We start from the raw sequence: 19,123 nt of genomic DNA, 5'->3' as shown, positions 1-19,123 counted from the left end.
CTTATTTTTCTCATACTATTTTGGCTGATTATTTATGCATTTCTTATGATGCACCCTGACCACATTCACTTTCCAGTACTCCCAGGTCCATCCCCATCACCCTTAAAATATCTCCCCACCAATAAAGAATGTTGATTATAGTGATGATGATGATGATGATAACTATGATGAAGAAGAACTAGAACAAGAAGAAAGGAAAGAAGAATAAGAATAACAAAAACAAGAACAACAACAAGAAAAGAAGAACAAGAAGAATAAAACCAAGAGGAGCAAGAACAAGAAGAACAAGAAGAAGGAGGAGGAAACAATTCTAATTTGTGGTGTTCGTCTACTTACAAGAGCATGTTTAAACTCCCAGTAGCCATCTCCTTAAAGAAAATGAGCCTTCCTTACCTGTACCCCGCCAGAAGGCATCATTTCTGGAAAGCTACACCTCAGCCTTATTATCAGAATTTTTAAGAGTTCTTTTGATTAGCTTTCTGTCTAGGCTCTTACTTTATGGGATGGGGGTAGCAGTTGTCACAGAAGCCTTCTCTGCTCCTCAACCATGAGTCTACAGTCATCAATACCCTGGCAAACATAGTACATTTCTTTTCTTAACAGTCAGTGGGAACATAGATCATAGACTTCCATATGGTTCCTGGTAATAGCAAGGACCATGGACATCTACTTGATTTCTTGTATCAGCATGTGCCATGGACCTCAGCATGGTCTCTGGTGGCACTACAGACCAAGGACATCAACATGACCTTTTGTCATTGCACAGCCCATAGACACCATTGCAGCTCTCAATGGCAGTACAGACCAAGGGCATTAACATAATCTTGAGGGGCAGCACAGGCCGTTCACATCAACATGCCTTCAGGTGACAGCACAGACCATGGACATCCACATGGCATGTTGTGGTAACACAGGTTACAGACATCAAATCCTTTCCCCAACTACCACCTCGCCATCCCTCAACCTTCTCACTATCTGGTCTTTAACACATCAGAGACTTGAGAAGGATTTCATTTACCTGAATAAGTAGAAAGTGTAAAGTAACTATCTTCCAAAACTAAAGACAGGACAAAGGTTCCTAGATACATAGAGAATCTTGAAAGTTTCCTCTGCAATGCTGAGTCATCCCTTTTTAGACTACTGGCCCAGAATATCTAACAGACTTTTTGATGAAACAGAAATATTGAATGATTGGCCTACCTTGTCTTGGCTAAGTTCTACCTATACGCTCAACACATCATATACTTTGCTTGACTGATATGAAGTTTTTTTCCCCTTTTTTAACTTTATTTTAAAAAACAAAGATAAAAGAAAAAAATTTTTAAACATTTTTGCATAAATGTATACAAATACATTTTTGTCAGTGCTTGGCTTTTTTTTTCTTCTTTTTAAAAATTTGATACTCTGCATTAAGGTCTTATTAGTTACAATGAGCAAAAAGTACATGTAAAACAGGATGTAACATGGAATTAGTCAATGTTTTCTTGGTGTGTAAGGATTGAGCATAATGTTTTTTTGTTTGTTTATTTTGTTTTGTTTTGTTTTTTTCTTGAGCTTCACACAGTCTGTGAGTTGTTTCTGGGGCAGTCCGAGCCTCTAGAGTTAGCATTCCAATATCAGTGACTGAATATTGTGTCTGTTCTTTTGTGACTGGGTTATCTCACTCAGGATGATATTCTCTAGATGCAACCATTTTCTTAAGAATTTGGTTAAGTCATTGTTTCTGATATCTGAGTAGTACTCCATTGTGTAAATGTACCACAATTTTTGTATCCATTCATCTACTGAAGGACATCTGGGTTCTTTCCAGCTTCTGGCTATTATAAAAAGAGCTTGGGCTGGCACTTGTGCTCTCTTAGGGTCTACATGATGTCTGTCCAGGTTCTTCTAGCTTTCATAGTCTCTGTTGAGAAATCGGGTGTGAGTCTGATTGGCCTGCCTTTATATGTTACCTGACCTTTTTCCCTTACTGCTTTTAGTATTCTTTCTTTGCTTTGGGCACTTGGTGTTTTGACTATTATGTGTTGGGAGGTATTTCTTTTCTCGTCCAACCTATTTGGAGTTCTGAAGGCTTCTTTTATGCTTGTGGTCATCTCATTCTTAAGGGTAGGGAAGTTTTCTTCTATGATTTTGTTGAAGATATTTACTGTGCCTCTTAGTTGATATTCTTCTCCCTCTTTTATTCCTATTATCCTTAGGTTTGGTCTTCTCATTGTTTCCTGGATCTCCTGAACATTTTGGGTTAGGAGCTTTTTGTTTTATGCATCTTCTCTGGCTGTTTTGTCTATGTTTACATTGTTGTCTTCTGCCCCCAAGATTCTCTCCTCCATCTCTTGTAGTCTATTGGAAATGCTTGCTTCTGTGACTCCTGATTTCTTTTTTAGGTGTTCTACCTCTAGGGTTATCTCTTTTAGTGTTTTCTTTATTGTGTCAATTTCCGTTTTAAATTCCCTCTTCCATTCCTTCATCTCTTTGGTTCTGTTTTCCTCTAGCTCTTTGAGTTCTTTGAGTGTTTTTCTTGTTTCCTCTTTAAAAGCTTCTGATTCTTTTTGCTTTTCCTCCTGTTCTTGTTTAAGTATCTCTATCAGCATCTTGAGGTATGATTTCAGGTCTGCGTCTTCTTTTTCTGGAGTGTTTGGCATTCCAGTGTTTGCTGTGATGGGAGACCTGGGTTCTGGTGTTGCCAGGTTGTCTTGGTTTCCTTGGGATATGCTCTTTTGCTTTTCTCTTGCCATCTTGTTGTGAGTAATATGTTCTTGCCTTTTCCTTGTATCTGGTCTGTGTCCCTGGATCTCCACTGGTCCAGGTGGTAGCTGGGCCGAGCCCTGTTCTGCATCCCAAAGTTGCTGGGCAGAAACAGAGGTCCAATGTTGGGTTCCTGGTTCCTGGATCAGGCAGGGCGGGGGTGTGCTTTCTGTGTGCTCTCTGCAGAGATCTCTCTGCTCCCTGGCTGCCCAGATCTCCTACTCACCAGTCTTTAAACCTTTAGGAACTTCTGGACCGGGTGGCAGATGGGCCAAGCCCTGTTCTGCTCCCCCACATTAATTTTTTTTTAATCCCAGATATATACAATTAATTATTTGTACTAGAAATATTTTTTCTCTTATACTTAAATTCTCATTCCATGGGTCATTTAGAATATGTCTTAATAGGGAATATTTTTGGCAAAGATAGGGACTTTTTTTTTGCAAGGCTTTGGGCTATTTTGAAAGTTAGCATTTTTAATCTATTACCTATTTTATTAATGAGGTCTTAAGACAGGAGAAAATGAGACTTAATATTCCAGGAGTTCCTTGCAACTTTGGAGGTATCAAGTCAACATGTCCATCTACAGCCATTGGCCAGCTTCTGAACAAACTGAAATTAACCTTGAAACCTGAAATCAAATTTGCTGTACACACTGCGTTAACTAAGATTCCCAGATTCTGTCATTGAGTGACCTGAATCTCAATGAATAATTTTGGCAATGGTTTACAATATGTATGTTCAATAACCTTTTAAAAAGTGATTCTCTTACATTTTTTCAAGGTTAAATTAAATTCATTTATTTTTCAATGAAACCCTTCTATTAGACTTCAGTTAGCATGTGTGTGTGCGTGTGTGTGGGTTTGTGTTTTTGTGTATATGTGTGTCTTTGTATAGATGTGTATACTGTGTGTGTGTGTATGCTAGAGGTTAATATCAGATGTCATGTTTAGTTGGTCACCACCTCATTTTTTGGCTGGCTAGCCTGCTTCAGGAATATGATCATCTGATTCCAAAGCACTGATTACAAATGTGCACACTTAATGCCTTTCTATATGGATCCTAAGTGATAGAATGCCCCAACTGCCCAAAGCTAAAAGTCCCACTGAAGCTGTCTTGCTGCCATTGCATGACTGCTATCAGTTGATGTAGCCTATCTGCTGTGACAAGCAGTTTCTAAAAATAACACTGCCCTGTCAGGACAAACATTCCCAGGAAGAGGACTATTGTAATTTACCTGTGCCCCCCCCATTGTATAAAATTTCCATACCTGAGCTCATGGGCCAACCCTGTCCCCCCCTTTTTCTGATTATCAGTTCCTAAAGGAAAGAAGTTGTCCTACACTGTATGTGCTAATAAATGCAGTATCATCTGTTGGGGCCAGACTCTGTTCTCTTTCCTGACTTTTGTTTCCTTATTCTACCCTCTCAAATCTAACACTAGGGATCCGAACTCGTGGCCTCATCCTAGTGAAGCAATCGCCTTCCCTCCTGAGCCATAGGCACAGACACAACGTGGATCATTTTATTAAGTCAGTTTGTTAAGTCTTCAATCATGTTAAGTAGCTCAGAAACACAAGTGCCACATGCTCCCTCTGATTGAAGCTACACATGTTTATCTTTAAAGGCTAGGAAAATCCAGACATTTATAATATAGCAAAAATCATTTGAGTTAGGAAGGGAAAGAAAAGAGTGGAAGGAGGAAGGATGGAGGGAGGGAGGGAATTGACAACAGTCTTAGAGAAGGGGAGGGAAGAACACATCGGAAATGGAAGTGGAGAAATATTGCAAATAGAAAGTTTTAAACAATAAATGGTGGGAATGTAGATAAGAGATGGAAGAAGGAGGCACACCACTTAAGATTTCTGAAGAAGTCACGTGGAAACGTGTTATTTTGTAAATTGTATTATATATACTCTAAAAACAGTTTATGTGGAGGTACCACAAAGCTTACACATGATGCAGCCCTATGGGTGGGTCTTGTATGTATCCATGAGTTATAATGCCCATGTCAGTTATGAGTTTCAATTTGTTGACTTTTCTTCTTTTACTTCATTGAGACAAATATGTGCCTAGCTTTTGTAATTTGCGGTTGATGTCCAATGCATGTCTGGTATGTCTTTTCTCATTCCCAAACATCTCCATGAGCTTTGATTCGACACGTAGATAAATTATGTGGAAACATTTGAGCCTTTCAGCCCCAGTCTTCCTACTGCTAATCCATTCAGACGATGTTTCATTGTGGTTATTCAGCTGCAGTGGAAGGTGATTTCATCTGGCAAATCCTCAGAATATGAACACACAGAGAAATCCAGACTCGTGAAGCCAGTTAGTGACTGACGGTTTCTTGACTGAGAACATAAATAGTCATTACGCAAGTTTTATTCTTATTTTTTTTTTCACTCAAGACTGACTTTTGAAAATCGAATTTTTTACTCTTGTTTTATTTTGAATTATCCAACGATGGCTGCACAGAATAGTCATTAACAATGGAGAGTAATCAAAGAATATAGCATTCTTTATGTATAGCAATGAAAATATATTGTCAACTTATTTATATTAGATTAGTAATTGTAATTATAAAGACAGATGGTGACATTATATTTGATTGTAAGATTTCCTGAGCGCATTGCTCGGAGTAGTCACCATTATTCCCTCTCATGTTAGGCAAAATCTGTGAAGCAAGAGGCTTAAGGCATTTACCAGTGACACCCTGCTGCTTAGTGATAAATCCTAACCTGTAGTTCAGTGTTCTTCTTACTGCATTGTATCCTGTTATCAATGAATAGCTTAAAGGTGGTAAGTATGAAGTTAGAGGTATAGCTCCGTCAGCTGACACACACAGTCTTCATCATGGTAACATGCTTTTGCTCACAGATGCATTTGTTGAATTAAGAAGATGTGAACGGATAGTGTTGTTTGAATTTCTAAGGCATACATTGAGTTATGCTGCTTTGTGTGATGATGGATAAGAAATTCCACCCACTGGGTTGCTGTGTCTCTTTTGGATGCCGAGTGATGCTCAGGATAGCTAAGGCTAAATTTAATTTTCTCTACTTTGGCATTCGGTTTTTGGTAGTTACTTCCTAGTCCTTGGTTGATTAAATCACAACTTTAATTCTATATGTGGATGTGTGATATGTGCTGTACATTCTTGTCCACCTATATCCAGAATTTAACATGGAAGTTACCCCTGAAAATATCACTATACATTTTCTAATTGGGGACTAAGGGATATAAACTAAAAACTGACCTCCTAGTTGTCAACACTTTCAGAGCCTAAGCAAGAGGTTACAAATACCAGTCATGTATGCCACACAGTGAAGCTGCTGACCAGAGACTACAGTAGCCTGAGCAGTCTTTGTTTTGTCTATGTAAAACATTTCCTCTAAAAAGAAGGAAGCCCTCTGACAAAGCGTGCTATCTTTTCTGACTATGAGAAACAAACAGTCATGCGTGCTAATGAAAAACATCTAACTGAAGTTGGGAGGTTTTGTTAGGAAATCAACAATCAGGTTCACAGCTCATAGCTGGTTCCATGATGCTTTCTAAGGCCTGTCTCCTCATTTGGATAACCTAAATTAATATTCATGAAAGACAAAGTTTCTCCTTGCATATTATTACAAGGATTAGTCTTCAGTCGACTTGAGAGAGAAATACATTGTTATCTTTGCACATTTACTCATTATTATTTATGAATTCATTTATCTATTTACCATACAGTTTCTGAGTGGCTTCACTATGCAAACTACTGTGTCATTTATTCATTTTCAAATAATAATTAAAAGTATTAATATGTATTTTATTCTTGGCAAAATTCCCTTCTACCTAAACTAATCCATCAATCCATCCATTCATAATTTGTCAACAAATGTTTATTAATGACTTATATACCAAAGCATTTGGAAGTTTATATAATTTCTGAACAGGCAGAATTTCTAGATACATTTAGACCATCATAAAAAAAGTTAAAAAATATTTACCTCAGATAACACTCAAATAAACATTCTTTTAAAAGAGAAGATACAACTGTTACTTGAATTTTTAATGAGACCAGTGATGACATGAGAATTGTGTCTGTAAGTGGATATGGAGAATGTTATACCACACTGAGTTTAATTGGGGCTGACTGCCTGTGCACGGGTGTCAGGATGTTTACTGGATTCTGAACAGTTTATCAGGGGCTGCACCCTGCCAGTAAACTCACTTCTTCAGCAGCCATTAGCTGCATACAGTGCCTCAGCTGGGGGAAGTTACAGCATGCTGGAGTGTTGATAGTCTCAGTCTTGTGCAAGCATCCATGGCTGCTATACACTCATGAGTGTAATGGCCATATCATGATCAGCATTTCACTGTACTCCTCCCTATCCTCGGACACTTGCATGGTTTTTACTCTCTTGTAGTAACATCCCCTGAGCCTTCAAGAGGCTGGGCACATACATGTCCTATTTAGAGTTGAGAACTCAGGAACTAGCTATCAGGACTTTGACCAATTATGAGTCTCTGCATCACGTGTTGCAGAAAGAGCTTTCTCTGACAGTGGTTGGCTATATACATATATATTACAGAAAACAGTTTGACAGCATGTTCGAATTTAATGAAAAAAGTTGTGGGTCCTCAGGTAGGGCTCAAGATAGGGATAATTACATGTGAAATAAATTACATTATGTGCTTTAAAGTAAAGTGTAGCAGTTGCAGATCTATAGAAAAAGAGTGAGGGCTGTGTAGAGGAATTCCTGGATCAGCTATGCTTACCATTCAAATCTGAAGGCCAACATCTCCAGAAACTGCTGTGTTCTTGTAAATTCGAAAAATGATGACTTTATCGGCCCCCATGGTCTCACTCTGCTGGTGCTGCTTTACTATGGAACTGAATGCATGGACTCTGCCACTTGGTCCAAGCCACCCTCTCCACAAGATTTTCTTCCCAGGAAGTTCACTCCACCTGCCCTGCTGCTTCTGCACTGGGTGGATATGACCACCCCGGCGTGTTTCTTTCTAATACTGCCTAGCACAAACATGACTCCAAAGCCCGGTTGCTTTTCATTGTAGATTTATATATTAGATTCTCAATCCACAAACCTTCTACACAATAAGACTAAATACAAGAGACAAAGATACAAACTGCCCTTCTATAAGGGATAAAAAGACCTATAAAATCCTTTCAAATATTCATATCTACATATTGCTAATTATGGCCACCAGGATCTAGGTCTGCTTTCTTCAGCTCCATCTTGATCTTCCTTTTTCTCTGCCCCCTCTTCCGTTTTCCTACCTTTTCTCTGCCTACCTCACCACTGTCCAATTAGATATCACCTTAACATTAATTCACACCACAGGGGCATGGTTACCTGCCTGTAATTCCAGCCTTGGAAACCAGAGAGAGGGGATTTTCTGAAGAAGTTGCTATCAAGACATTCCACAGCCATGAGTTCCCAGCTTGACTGAGAAATTCTATCTCACTGAACAAGGTGGGTGTGTGATGGAAAATGAACCTTGACATTCACTGTTGGCCACAAATGCTAATATACTATTTGCACATGTACCTGACAAAAATGCACATGCACACACTTATGCATATACATTAGACAAACAAAAGTGACAAAGAATATATTTTCCTGCAAGCTTTATTTTTTTTCCTCAGTCTACTTAGCATCACATTGATCATGACAAAATCCAAAAAAGCTTCTTGTGGTCAAAACTGGTAGAACAAGAGGCGCTATGCTCTATATACTTTGCTGGTTGGTGGATGGACTTCTGGGAAGTTTCTCAAGGAGACTGGACAAATTCCACTGTAACTCTAAACCCATCACTGGGCTGCTGTCCAGCTCAGCAACACATGTATCACCCCATTGACCAAGTGCTGCACAAAGGTGGTTTTAACACACTTAATGGAAATAAAATAAAGCTTATGGAAACCTGTTTCTAAATCTTGAAACAAGAGGATCTTCCATGGCATAAGGAGCAGGTAATAGCCCGCTCCAACAGTGACAATATCGCAGATCTGGACCCTTCAACTGCACTGTTCTGGCTCATGACTGAGCTTTTTTTTTGGTGTTTCTGGAGGCATGGCCAAGGGATAGGGAGGCTCATTGGTTTCTCTTTAGGCTCAAGGTTTTCTAAGAGAGACCACTGTTGAACAGAAGTTTTGAAGCAGTGAGAAAGAAGAGTTGCTGACAGGAAAACAAAGAAAGATGAAAGACACAGGGGGATGGGAAACCTTGATGTGCTCAGGATGTTGGAAGCACTCTGCTGTGGCCAATCAAGGCTGTTAGAAGACGTATGAGCACAAAAGAGTGAAATGCTAGAAGAGAGGTTGGGCTTCTAGACACAGGGGTAGCAGTAAAAGGCTCTGTTACCGATGGTTTATAAAGAATATGACAAAATTGTTTACTTTCTAACAACAGACTTCCCACGGTTATCTGCAGGAGGATCTAGGTCCAAGAGGACACTTGAGAATGGAGCATTAAATCCGGAAGACACAGCATTCTGAGAAGGGTGCTGAAGACTAAGTATTACACAGATGGGTGAGCTCAGAGGGAGGAGTTACCTTTGGACTTCTGATTTTGATATCTGAGTAAAAATATAGCCACACTGTGCAGAGAGGCAGGGATCCTGTAGACTTGGGAACAGGTGAGACTCCTTGACAGTTCTATCGATTAAAGAAGTCAAGTGAGTAGAGGAATTCCAGGCATGGAAGTTCTGGAAGAATACTGGCAATCTAAAAGGTAAACCAGAGGGAGATTTTTCAAAGAATTCTCATTGTTGTTTAGGATAACAGAGCACTGACTTGAGGATACATGAGCCATAGCGATCTAAGGGCATAGTCAAAAAGATCGAGGAAAGGGTAAGCAAGGCAAAAGAAAAAAGACTATGGCAAACATTTTACAACAGTAATCTTTGGGCAGAAGGACCAATATTAAGGGTTACCAAATTATTGCTGGGCAGATGTCCCCCCAGGGTATTGTTTGTAAGTGTGTGCGTCCTTTTGTAATAGTTTGAAACAGTTGTTACTCATGATAGTCCCCTTCTCCAACCTCTAATCTCATTTACATTCGGGATACTTAAAGCAAGTTACTCTATTTTGAGTTGACAACATTTGTATGCCTTCCATAAGATCCAAGCAAACTGCAGGTGCTTGGTACATTTTTGTATGCACATATGTGTCTCTTTCTATCCCAATCTGTATGGGTGTTGTTTTATCTATGTATAAGTGTGTTTGTATATGGAAACACATATGTTTCTTTATCTCTAGATCATGGTCTTCTGATATATTTTATATAGTTTTTTTTGGAAACCAAAAGATGAGATGGAATTGCTCAAGAAACTTAGGAAGTAGACAAGAAGCCCCGAGACAGTCTGTGCTTTGAATATAAAATGTACCTCATAGGCTCCTGTGTTTCAAAACTTGGTTCTTATCTGGCAGCACATCTTGGAAAGAATATGCAAGTTTCAGATGGTAGAGTCTTCCTGAAAGGATGTATGCCACTGAAAATGGGCTGCGAGTGTTTATAACCTGGTCCCATTTAATATTATATTTTATTAACTGTTAATACACTGTGAAGGATCAGCCTCATGCTCCAAAGGACATGCTGTGCCCATCATTATCGACCGTCTCTCTGTAAGCCACAGTTGACCATTTCTCACTTAAGTGTCTTTTGGCAGAATGCCTTATCGCAGCAACAAAAATAAAGGCAGAACAGAGACTCGAGGGTGTCTAACCAACCATAGGCTGGGAAGAGCTTTAATGGGGAGAGGAGTCCAAGAGAGACTGGAGAGATAGAAGGTAGAATAGAATAGCTCCAGAAAAGGGAGTGTGCATATTCAAATTCCATCAAAGAGCAGGGAAAACAGTGACTCTATCCAGTTCATGGATTGTATATTTAGGAGTCATGGATGTCCTATGTAGTCCTGATTGCTGGAAATGGGAAAGGAGGAATGAGGCTTGTGCTTTGTGGTATGTTGACAAAATGATGTAAAACAAACCTTGAGTGTTGAAATGTATTCCATTCTCAGTAAAGGGTTGGCTGTGCAAGACCCAGGACCTGAGTTCAGATTCCCAACAGCCCTATAAAAAGCTGTGCGTGCACCTGAAACCAAGAGCTGGGGAAGTAGAGACAGAAGGCATCCTGGTGCTTGCTGTCCTGACAGTCTAGCTGAATCACCGAGCATCTGGTTCAGGTAGAGAGAAATAGAGGAAAACATATAACAAATCTCTAGCTTCAAAGGCAAGCACTTGTACATACACCCATCTGCACACACATACAAATGTCAGAGACATCTACATGACCATACATTGAACAGGACAAAAACAACAAATTTGCCACATACTTTAGAAAGCATTGGAATAAACGCTAGCTCTTCTTTAGATATTTCTCCTTGCTGCATAAGTCAGGATGAGAGGGTAAGATGCCTTAACATGCAATTTTTTGCATTGTTGGTGACAGTGGTTTTAATAAGTTCCTGATATGTGCTATTGGGATGTTTGGTTGTTGTTTGGTAATAGGTCTTTAAGTGGAATGAGCGTTAGACACTCCAAAGCTGGGGATGATGCTTGGTTTCTGTGGGGCGTTTGGTTTTTGGTAGGTTTTTTTGTTCGTTTTTTATAGTGTCTTTTCAAGTATCCAAATGTGTTTCCTAATTGCTATGTCTTTTTAATAATATATATTGTATCTTTGACATGCTGAACTATTGTTATACATGCTTGGTTTTTAAAATCATTAGGAAAGGAAACTTGCTATAGTTTTGCTAAGAGGGGTTTTGGGGCCTGTGTGTGTGTGTTTTACACTGATCGAGTGTGCTTCCACATTGTTAGAACACCAAGCTGTGCTGTGTGGTTTATATCAGTTTTTAAAGAGCAATCAACTTTTAGAGAAGTTACCTTAGCATAAGAGCAGACATAACTATGGATTTCAGTTACCCCGGGTAGAACTGTATACGCTGTAAAGTGTAATCACAGTTTGCTCACTTGTCTTGTTTTCTAGATGAATATCAGGGAAGCCTAGACTACAACAGCCTTTCAGGCTTCTGTTTGTGTAGTTTCTACTGTCGTCTTCATTTGTTTGATCTCTTTTAAAAAAATATCTTGTAAAAGAAAAAAAAAGTATTCTGTTCTGTTCTAAAGGTCATTTCTCTGGTTGAAGTTATTGCTGTTCTTAGATTGCAAAGAATCATGCCAGTTAAATGTCAATGAACTATTTTTACTCCTTTCCATGGAATGTATAGATCTCTGGGGCAGACGGTGGCAAAAGTATCCCTTGTTACCTCATAAATACTTGAACACTTGTATCAAAAATAATGCTCATGTGATAATGCTCCCAGTACATTTTCCCAAAGTCTGTTTACTTAAAATTATATGAGAGAGATGACACGACCAATAGACAATAAAGTCCGAATTATAAAAAAAATAAATGTATTTCATTCTAGACAAAAATAAAACTTCTTTTCAGTTATTGGCATTCAAATAGCACTGTGACATACAGCAAAAATGTTAAATGATCTTAAAATACTTTGACTGATGGAAGTACAATTCCCCCAAAGGTTTCCCCACCGTTGTAAAAGCCCTAAGTATTGTGAAACCTGTCTCTGCTAGATCTTCTTCCCATCTCCAGGAGAAAATTGCCTGATATCTGAGGAGCTGGTTTCCAGCATTGTCTGCGTCACATGAGACATAATTCCCAACACTTGGGACGTTTGGGCAGCAACACCCAACTTCTGGTGATGGTAAGCATTTTGATTAATGTCAGAGTGACGCACAGTCTAACAGTGTGGCACTTATTTTCTTTCTATCAAATGATTTTAATTGAGATGGAGTGAATGCCTCTTTGTAAGTATGTATCCGCTAACACAGAGTTGATGTTTCTTTCTTTACTGGTGATAGCATCACTCCTATGGAGTGAAACTGAAACTGATTCCATATTTACTTTATGTTTCTAGTGTTTTCTATTTTATAAATTATGAACTATGGTTGCCTCATTGTAGTGCTTCCCTGTTTGATTGAATACACCATATTAACATGCAGATATTCTGCCAAATGCAAAGACATGTAGAGAAATTCCCTGCTCTTAAGTAGTTTCTAGCTCTCTCTCTCTCTCTCTCTCTCTCTCTCTCTGTGTGTGTGTGTGTGTGTATATGTGTGTGTGTCTGTCTCTCTGTCTCTCTTTCTCTCTCTACGTGTGTGTCTGTCTCTCTCTTTGTGTGTGTGTGTCTGTCTCTCTGTCTCTGTCTCTGTCTCTGTCTCTCTCTCTCTCTCTCTCTCTCTCTCTCTCTGTGTGTGTGTGTGTGTGTAGTGTAGTGTAATGTTATAATTAAGAGATGACAATTTAACAGCCAAAATGCATGGGTATCAGTCATGTTCTATTAGCACATGTGAGGCACTGTTTTAAAACATCTGCATGAATTTAGGCATGTAATAAATACTTTTGTGGGCTTATAGTGAAGGACCTTTAAGAAGGCACACAGCTGTGTACAATTGCTGAGCTGGTTAGGGTTAGAGTTAGGATTAGGATCTGATTTGCTTTTTTTTTGAATTTTTAATTTTTCATTCTTTCTTCCTTTTATTTTTATTTATTTTTTATTAGAAGGACTGACAATTTTGACTTGGCCAAGATTATCAGTCGGCTATTCCACATAAAGTGCCCCTTTTTGGACAGTAATGTCTGTATATGAATGAGGCAATTCATGGTGAATGATTGTTTTGAGGTGTTCTTGGATTTGGTTTGCAAGAATTTTATTGAGTATTTTTGCATCGATGTTCGTGTGGAAAATTGGTCTGAAGTTTTCTTTCTTTGTATGGTCTTTGTGTGGTTTAGGTATGAACCTAATTATGGCTTCAAAGAATGAATTGGATAGTGTACCTTCAGTTTCTATTTTGTGGAATAGTTTGGAAAGTATTGGTATTAGGTCTTTTATGAAAGAGTGATAGAATTCTGCACTGAACCAATCTGGTCCTGGGCTTCTTTTGGTTGAGAGGCTTTTGATGACTGCTTCTATTTCTTTAGGTGTTTTGTGATTGTTAAGATGGTTTATCTGATCCTTATTTAACTTTGGTACCTGGTATCTGTCTAGATTTGTTCATTTCCTCTCGATTTTCCAGCTTTGTTGAGTATAGGCTTTTGTAGTAGGATCTGATGATTTTTTGAATTTCCTCAGTTTCAGTTGTTATGTCTCCACTTTCATTTCTGATTTTGTTAATTATGATATTCTCTCTGTGCCCTCTAGCTAGTCTGGTTAAGGGTTTATCGATCTTGTTCATTTTCTAAAAGAACCAGCTCCAGGTTTGGTTGATTCTTTGTATGGTTCTTTTTGTTTCTACTTGGTTGATTTCTGCTCTGAGTTTGATTATTTTTCTGCTTTCTACTCCTCTTGGGTGTATTTGCTTCTTTTTATTCTAGAGCTTTCAGCTGTGCCATAAAGCTGCTCGAGTATGCTCTCTCCAGTTTCTTTTTGGAGGCACTCAGAGATAAGCATTTTTCTTTTAGTACTGCTTTCATTGCATCCCATAAGTTTGGGTATGTTGTGCATTTATTTTTGTTAGATTCTAAAAAATCCTTAGTTTCTTCCTTTATTTCTTCCTTGACCCTGTTATCATTGAGCAGACCATTGTTCAGCTTCCATGTGTTTGTGGGCTTTTTCTTGCTTTTATTGTTATTAAAGACCAATCTTAGTTCATGGTGATCTGATAGGATGCATGGGAGTATTTCAATCATCTTATATCTATTGAGGCCTGTTTTATGACCAACTATATGGTCAGTTTTGGAGAAGGTACCATGAGGTGCTCAGAAGGTATATTCTTTTGTTTTAGGACGAAATGTTCTGTAGATGTCTGTTAATTTCAGTTGGTTCATAACCTCTGCTAGTTTCGCTGTGTCTCTGTTCTGCATCTGCTTCTATGTTCTGTCCACTGATGAGAGTGGAGTGTTGAAGTCTCCCACTATTATTGTGTGTGGTGAAATATATGCATTAAGCTTAATACAGTTTTTTTTTTTTTTTTTTTTTATGAATGTTGGCGCCCTTGTATTTGGAGTATAGATGTTCAGGATTGAGAGTTCATCTTGATAGATTTTTCTTCTGATGAGTAAAAAGTGTGCTTCCTTATCTTTTTTGATAACTTTTGGTTAAAATCTATTTTATTCAATATTCGAATGGCTACTCCATCTTGATTCCTGGGACCATTTGCTTGGAAGTTTTTTTCCAAGCCTTTTACTCTGAGGTAGTATCTGTCTTTGTTGCTGAGATGAGTTTCCTGTATGCAGCAAAATGCTGAATTCTGTTTACATATTCAGTTTGATAGTCTATGTCTTTTTATTGGGGAATTGAGTCCATAATGTTACAGGATATTAAAGAATAGTGATTGTTGTATCCTGTTATTTTTGTTGTTAGAGGTAGACTTATGTTTGTTTGCTTTTCTCCTTTTGGTTTTCTTGCATAATTATTTTTTGCTTTTCCTTGGGTGTAGTTTCTATCTATTATCCTTTGTAGGCCTGGGTTTGTGGACAGATATTGTGTAAATTTGTTTTGTCCTGGAATATCTTGGTTTCTTCATCTATGGTAATTGAGAGTTTTGCTGGATATAGTAACCTGAGCTGACATTTGTGCCATCTTAGGGTCTGTATTACATCTGTCCAGGACCTTCTAGCTTTTATAGTTTCTGTTGAGAAGTCTGGAGTAATTCTGATTGGTCTGCCTTTATATGTTACTTGTCCTATTTCCCTTACTGCTTTTAGGATTCTTGTTTTGTTTTGGGCATTTGGTGTTTTCACTATTATGAGTCGGGAGGAGTTTCTTTTCTGGTCCAATCTATTTGGCATTTTTTTAGGCTTCTTATATGTTCATGATCATCTCATTTTTAAGGGTAGGAAAGTTTACTTCTGTGATTTTGTTGAAGATATTTACTGTGCCTTTTAGCTGAGAGTCTTCTCCCTCTTTTACACCTGTTATCCTTAGGTTTGTCTTCTCATTGTGTCTTGCATGTCCTGGATGTTTTGGGTTAGGAGCTTTTTGTTTTTTGCATTTTCTCTTTTGTGTCAATGTTTTCTATGTTGTCTTCAGCCCCTGAGATCCTCTCTTCCATCTTTTGTAATCCGTTGGCGTTGCATGCATCTATGACTCCTGATTTCTTTATGTTTTCTATCTCCAGGGTTGTTTCTTTTATGATTTCTTTACTGTTTCTATTTCTGTTTTCAATCCCTTCACCTGTTTGGTTGTGCTTTCTGGTTGTTCTTTGAGTGATTTTAGTTTTTCCTCTTTAAGGGCTTTTATTTGTTTATGTGTGTTCTCCTGATTCTCCTCTAATTGTTTAAGCGAGTTATTTATTTGCTTCTTGAAGATCTCCATCATCATCGTGAAGTATGATTTCAAGTCTAGGTCTTGTTTTTCCGGTGTGTTCGGAAATTCACTACTTGCTGTGGTGGGAGAGCTAGGTTCTGGTGTTGCCAGGTTTCCTTGGTTTCCATTGCTTCGGTTCTTTTGCTTTCCTCTTGCCATCTATTATCTGTGATTATAAGTGATCTTGTTGTCACTGACTGAAGCCTGTCTCTCCTGTGGGTCTGATGGCTGGTGGGCTCAGGAAGGAAATTGCTCCTGGGCGTTTGGCTCTTTGCGGGCAGGCAGTGAGTTCTGATGGCAGTGACTCTGTTCTGTCTCTGTGGGCTCAGGTGGGAGAGCCCTTGTGAGGTTGTTCTGGGAGCTCAGCTACAGGTCCTATGTTGATGGCAGTCACCAGGCCCTCTCCCTAGGCCAGAAAAGATCTGATTTCAGAGTGTACCATGCTACCTACACTCCAAAAGTTCCTGGAGTTTCCGCCCCAGATAGCTGATTGGGATGTGAAGCAGGCTCACTGTGTGCCCAGTGGGATAGCACTTGGGAGTCTGTTCTGGGACCTCAGGCTTCTGTGGGCAGGTCCTGAGTCCTGATGGAAGTTACTCAGGCCCTCTCTCCAGGTTTGATTTTCTTATACCTAGGGAGTAGAGAAGAGTCCAGGGTATGACTTCAGACATATTCATATGCTGTAATGAATAGACACAGTGGCTCCTGTGAAATTCCAGCATGGTCACCAAGCCTAGTTATAAGAATAAGAGGTACTTGAGGGGTAGCAGACTACAGTCCTACAGTATAGCTGCCAAAGGCTATCTGCTTTGTTCTCTGCACCTTTGACTTTGCTGTGGTGACAAAAATAAGATAGGGAACATTCCACGGGCGGAACAGCACATACAGGCTTGTGAGATATAGACTGGCTGTTAGAAAGTTCAGTTCCCCCCACACTGGGGGTCCTGGAAGAGTATAAAGAGGATAAATGTGGAGTTAAGTAAAAGCCATGGGAAAGGCTCAACTTTTTTCACAAGGATGTTGTGTGGTGTGTGGAAGTGCTACCACCCCCCCATTCAAGCCCTGTCATGATTTAGATAGTTGGCAACCAGGTAATTGTCAGGTGATGGGATAATTCTCTCTATACTAGGACATAGTGGCAAACTAGTCAAATGACAAGGGCATGACCATAATCAGAATAAACAGAGTACACAAAAACATAGAGCGATGACTTCTGGAAGATCAGTTCCATCAGTATGTTCTGTGATCCAACAGGAGGATGTGGGGTCAGGAATGATATAAAAACTCACACATACTTGGTTGATAAAGCAAGCTTCAGTGAGAAGGTTCCAACTATTTTACATACATGCATTCCTACACACACACACACACACACTCACACACACACACACACATACATACATATTTAATGGATAAAACAAAGCTCCAACAACTTTGCACACACGCATACATATATACGTATATACATATGTGTATACATTGACACATTGAGTGGATAGAGCAAAGCTTCAGCCACTTTACACACACACACACACACACATTTTTGGTGGATGAAGCAAACTCCAACAAGCTGGCCTCAACAACTTTATTTTTCCTCCCACAACTTACATTCACCTGCAAAACCTTTCAAACCATATTAAAAAATACAATGTGAGTATACTCTATTTTTCTTTTAGTGAATCATTACTAAAAAGCAGTATGTTTCTCTTGATACCTTTATATAAATTTTTATAGTCCAGGTAAACAAAAGAAAAACAAAAACAAATTATTTCCAAGAATGCACATATATTTGTAACTAAGCAACTTGCTATAGGTTAACAAAGTGTGCACAAGCAATATAATTTTCACAGTCAGTTTTCCTTATTGGCAAGGAACAATTTGCAGATACAACGAAAGGGTCAATTATTTTATTGATCTTAAAAAAGTAATCGAATAAAGGTCTTAAAAGAATCACAAATCTAGTTTTCTATAAAGAAACAATGAAGTCATTTCTGCTTTACATTCTCAGGATGCATATCTACTCATTAACATTTTTTATTAAATCATGTCAGGAATCGGAGGGCAAAAATGGGTTCAAGGAATTAATTACCACCATGATCTTGCTTTAGCAAGAAATACAGCAATTGCTAGTTGGGATGCTATTGTTCTTATTCCCCAGCCTTAAAAAATTCCTAGCTCAACTAATAAGAGTTTGTCTTTCTGAACTTCTAATTGTTCCCTAAGATTTTCTCCATCAGAGCCACTAACAAAACTATCTTAACTTAGCTTCACTAATAATCTAATTTTCCAAATGCTTTCTAAGGGTGTTGTCATTGCTAATGATCTACATTTCTAGATTCTTTTCCAGGGTGGTGACTGAATCATTAATCTTCTCCAGCAGTAATGCTTGAAAACATTCAAGCACCATTACTGTAGATGCCGGGGCTACCGCCATGTGAGGGACTGGAAGCCCCTAGAGTTTTCATGTACTTTTGCTGTGGGGGATGGAAAGGCAAAACGCAACAGAGCAAAACTACACAACAGCGTGGAATCCTCAGGACATTTTACTTTGTGTAAGCACTTTAGTTATTGCTGAAGTTGTGCACAACAGTATCAAATGTGGCTGAAAAGAAGCAAAAGGATGAAGTAGGCTCACTCAAATGTGACTAGTAGTTTCAGCAAGATTTCTATTTTCTTTCTAGAAAATTGCATTCTTGGTGCATGTGTATGCGCACACACATGAAAGATTCTAAGGAACTGGTTCACATCATTGTAGATCTGGGAATTTCTGATAATCCCATGGGTGGCCAATAGACTAGAACCACAGGCAGTTTCTGAGGTTCAAGACCAAGGCAAGTCTGGGAGCAGATTTCCTTATCCTTGGGGGCTTCTGTCATTTTCTACTAATGTCTTCAACAGATTGGATAAGATCTACCGCAGCACAGAGGACCATGGACTTTACTGGAAGGCAGTGATGTCAGTGCTAACTGCATTGACATAATACTCAGAGAAAATATCTAGCTTGCGGTTTCATCAGATCTGGGTACCTTGAGTACTGTAACCTCTCCCATGTG

The sequence above is a fragment of the Micromys minutus genome, assembly GCF_963924665.1.
Source record: "Micromys minutus genome assembly, chromosome: 26".
Classification (NCBI taxonomy): domain Eukaryota; kingdom Metazoa; phylum Chordata; class Mammalia; order Rodentia; family Muridae; genus Micromys; species Micromys minutus.
The sequence above is the reverse complement of the archived record's forward strand: the minus strand, read 5'-3'. Positions refer to the sequence as shown.